The sequence below is a fragment of the Rhodamnia argentea genome, chromosome 1, assembly GCF_020921035.1.
Source record: "Rhodamnia argentea isolate NSW1041297 chromosome 1, ASM2092103v1, whole genome shotgun sequence".
NCBI lineage: Eukaryota > Viridiplantae > Streptophyta > Magnoliopsida > Myrtales > Myrtaceae > Rhodamnia > Rhodamnia argentea.
This window is the reverse complement of record NC_063150.1, coordinates 23,966,056-23,971,140: the sequence shown is the minus strand read 5'-3', so window position 1 is coordinate 23,971,140 and position 5,085 is coordinate 23,966,056.

Below are 5,085 nucleotides of genomic sequence, written 5' to 3'. Positions count from 1 at the left end.
TAATTAATAGGAAAATCCAAAATATAACAAATGTGGGATAATACTTTAACATGAACGCTCATCTCACGAGCAAACAGAATTCTAAAGAAAGGAAGCCACAAATTAAATAAAACTTTGAAGGCATGGAAATAATGCACCAGGCTTTTACACCAAGTAAGAGTTTTCAAGTCAAAATCTTAAACCATTAAATAAAAGGAGACTATTTGCATATACATCATTGAAACTCAATATACATGTGACGGGGAATAATATTTTAAGAGATAATTCTTCTCTTCTATCATTATAGTCCCAGGTAAATGTTAAGTGTAGGCTGGCACTAGAGTCTCTAGCGCCGACAAGTGGCGCAATCGTGATGTTTCGAGTGTCCTTGACAATCTTTTGCTTCTTCGACATGCATAAACAATCAAAGGAAGCTATATATTGAAATCTCTCAAAGCTTCAAAATGGCGATAAATTCGAAATTAACCATCACGTGAATATAATTTAAACAAGCATTTATTAAATACTATGTAGAGTTTGGGCGAACATTACTTGCATTGATGAAGTAATTTATAATATATACATAGGATTTAGGGTTAAAATAATACAATGACAATTATGTCCTTTAGTATAAACCTTGTTCTTAAAATTACAAAACAAATCACGTGTGACTCGTGACGTCCCGGAACTTCGACGTCCATAAGATGATTGGGTTTAAAGGATTTTAGTCCTTGAATTCAGTTTGGGGAATAATACTGGATTTTGAGGGTTTAAGATAAGATAATTAAATCTTTCCCGAGATGTCGATCAGACTAGATCGGGTTTTGATAGTTCACTTGTCGTGTAGCAATTTCGAACACTTCGTGCTTGAACCCTCGTCGTGAAAATTTCGAATTTGCCCTCCATTTTAGTACATGTAGTTTAATTTACCTCACAAGCCAAAGTACTAAGATGCCCTTAGATATTATGCACTATTGACAAAATTTGAAAGTTGGATTTGACTAGTGTGGCCCCCATTTTCCCATCGGCCACCCCATCCCCCTTTCAATTACGTCACACTTCACACACACACACACACACACACACCACTCTCTCTCTCTCTCTCTCTCTCTCTCTCTCTGCGACGATGCTTCCCCCCCGGTCTTCTTCTTTCTCCTTTCTTCTTTCTTCTCCGGTTTTGGCCGACCTCCACCCTCACCCGACCACCATCACGTGCCTCCGTCACTGTCGTTCAGCCATGCGGCCCAAGGACCTGCAACCCCTTCGTGACTAAGTCGTCCAGCCGCGAGCTTGATGCCCGAACCCACGACCGTTCTCCTCCTCTGCCGAGCTAGACCTAAGTTGTTGTCGCTGCCGATCTATGACCCAACCGAGCCCTACCTTTGATGCCTAGCCGCCGCGGAGAACCCCGACCTCTTTCCTCCTCCGCTCGAGACCCATGACTCTGACCCCACCCGACCCTATTTCCACCTTTGCCTAGCCCGACGCCAAGCAGTTGAAGCCCCCGCTCGTGGACCGACTAGAGGCCAAGCCTCGTGGACCCGAACCGTTAACCCCAATCCCGTAACCACCCAAGTTATGAGATCCGAACTCGAGGCCTTACTCGAATTTGATTCGAAACCGTGCCCGTTGTGTCGACTTGAGCCAAGACCCATGAGTCGTGATTGAGAGTCGTCACCATTGTTATTGCCGCAGGTAGTTGTCGTAGCTACCCGTGCCTTGTGTAATTGTGGTCATCACCGACACGCCCGACTCGTCTTCGAATATCGTTAGTTTTGTGAGCTAGCCCCTAATCCTTTGGTTAGGATGTTAATTGCGCTTATGGTCGGTTAATTAGAGTAATTAGTTATTAGGGTGTTTAGGTAGATTAACTAGGGTCGATTTAGGTTAGAAACTTGGTTAAGGCTAAATGACTCTAATTAACTAAGTTAGCCTAATTAGTTAATGAACTGTGGCTATTTGATGTTAGACGGGATTGATTGGTTGTTTGACCGCTTGATTGCCACCGATTGATCGCGAGTGAGCGATAGACTAGAGCGGAGTAGACGTTTCGCAGTCTAACGAGTTTGGAATTAATATTTATTGATAGAATAATTACATGTGCTTAATTAATCATGGTAATTAATTGTTTGTTTGGAATGCTTGCCTTGATCGTTGGATGTTACGCGTGAGATTAGGGGTGTCGGTCACCCTGCGTTAGATGCAAAGTCCGGTGGATAATATTATGCATTCAAATGACTACATGTGGAATCAAATGGTATGATTTAGCATGAAAACGGCCTTGGGCCGAGTCTTTGAGCATGTTGGCATGATCATTTGGCCAAAAGTAAAGATGAAAAATGATTGATTGTCGGATGTGCCCGAGTGGTCATATGTTGAAATTGTTACGAGATCCCCGACAAGTTTGTACCGTGCTAGTTGTATGGAACTACATGACTTGTCGGATGCACGTCTATCCGTGCTTGTGCCAGCCTTACCGATCATATGGATTGTTGGATGCCGGTTGCAACTTGTGACGGACCGATGCTCCTTTTGGAATGCCTGTTTAGCATATCGTGCCGCTTGCACATGTTACATGGCTTTCAATCACCGTCGCCGAGAGTGAGGACAATGCATGGTCCTACCAAGAGTAGTGTGGGGCCACATTAGTATTGTGCGCCGATTACTTAATACATGGACTTCGTGTGGTGTCATGTGCATGCAAGTTGATGTGATGTCTTGCTAGTTGATTGTTGTTGTGACTTTGGGTCAAGTTGAGAATTGCATTATGTATGGTTGGAGATTGGTAAGCTTGCATGTGATTGACGTATATACTGTGATTCTATGTTTAGTTGGTGGGATGCTCTGAGTGAATCAACGCCCAAGCCGGGCTTAGGCGTTAACTCATTGAGATTCATAACTCACCTCCGTCGTTGTTAACTCTTTTCAAGCCCTTAGTCATGAAGAACTGGAAGTGGCGTAGATCTTATTGGAGTAGTTTGGGAGTCGTGTTGTGTATCTTTGAGAGTTGTAGAAAGTAGCTCCGAAGAATGGGCTTGTAGATATTTTATTTCTTTGGGTTAACAAAGATAATTAAATACAAGGTGGTTTTTGCCGAACTATAGTGATTTGATTGATGTGACCGTTTGTTTAACCATCCCCGTTGTTCGATTTGATGTTTGGGAGTTACATGTTTTCGCTTGCCTAATAAAAGATAAAATGAATAGGTCGACAATGTGCCTAGGATGTTATCCTTCGTGACCGTGGTGATTTAGTAGGGTTTTCGCATGACCGGGGATTGGGGCGTGACATCCCACCCAAGGTTGTATCAGAGCAAGGTTAGCCTAATCCATTTGGTCATTAACTTCAAATGATAAGGAGCGTTGGGAACCGAGATAGTTAGTAGGACTGAAAACCTTGTGCATGTGATTGTTACTTAAGTTTTAACGCTATATGCCTAAGTTCTCATTAGTATTGCATCGGGGTGACTAGGGCCCCGTAAGGTACTTGCTAGAAGTGTAATATGTTAAACTAGTTGGTTTGAGTTTGGAACTATTAGGAACAATCTTTAGTATTTCAACGCCGCTAAAGGATAATGTAATGCCTATTATAGGATGCTTTGGGTGTAAGTTTGTTTATCGGGGTCATGAGGAAAAGATGGATTTGATTGCACTAGCAATGTCTAACTCTAATGTTATTATCGGTATGAGCTGTCTTAGAGCTACAATGGATGTTCTCACAAAATGATTTAGTTTAACCCATTGGCTAAGATTAGTGTTAAGTTTGATGATAATCGAAGAGGAGCCTCGAGTCTTTTGGCCTCGTCGTTGGAGGCGACTTGTTTGTGGAAGAATGGTTGTCGAGGTTACTTGGCATCCGTGGTTGATGCGTCCGTTAAGGAGTCTAGAATAGAGGATATTACTATTGTGTGTGAGTTCTCGGATATCTTTCCTCGAGAGTTGCCAAGTTGTTGCCTAAATGGGAAGTAGGGTTTGTGGTAGCGCTAGCCACCGGGGACGGAGCCGATCTTTAAGGTGCAGTATAGGATGGCGTTGTCGGAGCTTAGGGAGCTTAAGGTACAAACGTGGGAGTTGTTGGATAAAGGATTTATCCGCCCCAATGTGTCGCCTCGGGAAGCATTTGTGTTGTTTGTGAGAAAAAGACGGATCATTAAGGTCGTGTATCGAGTACATGTAGCTTAACCAAGTAATGATCAAGAACGAGTAATTGCTATTGAGAAAGGATGATGTGCTTGACCGGCTACAAAGAGTTTTGGTGCTTTCTAAGATCGATCTATGGACGAGATATCATCGGTTAAGGATTAAGAAGGAGGATATATCGAAAGGGGCATCTAGGACGTGTTGCAAATATTATAAATTTACTGTGATGATGTATGGTCCGACAAATGCCCCTGCCACATTTATGAATTTGATGAATAAGGGATTTAAGGAGCATCTAGATCGATTGATGATAGCATTCAAAAGCAATAGCTTGGTGTACTCGAGGGATCATGAGGACCATGAGCAGCATTTGAGTACTATATCGAGGACTCTTAAGGAGTATAAATACTTGTTGAGTTTAGTGGGTGTGAATTTTGGTTAACTCATGTAGCTCTCTTAGGTTATGTGGTTTCTAACGGAGAAATTTCAATGGATTTGGCCAAGGCTGCCGATAGTGACAAGATGGAGATTCGCAAAGAAGTGAACGAGAACAGGAAGTGTTATGCATAGAGTTGAACTAGTGAGTGTGCTTGAGGTTTAAATGAACAATAAGTTGAGATGGAAATAACATATCAATGGCTTTAGATGTGAAGTTTGAGGATTGATTTTGATGGGTCATAGGTTTGAAATTGTTGTTGGTTCCCGATTGTTTTAGATATCGATTGTTGTGGAAATGCTCTAATTAATTGTTGATGTGAGGTTCAGGAAGCGAATAAAAAACGTTGGGCGAAGGGCCGGTTGGATTAGGTGATAATAATTTTGAATTGTCAATGACCAAACTTGAGGATATAGTATAGTGGCAGGCGGTAGATTGGGCGATAAGTTGGGAAGGTGAGGATCTAGACTTAAATCGTTGGAGTTTGGTGGTTAGCTTGTTTGTAAAGATTGTGGTGATTGATAATTGTGG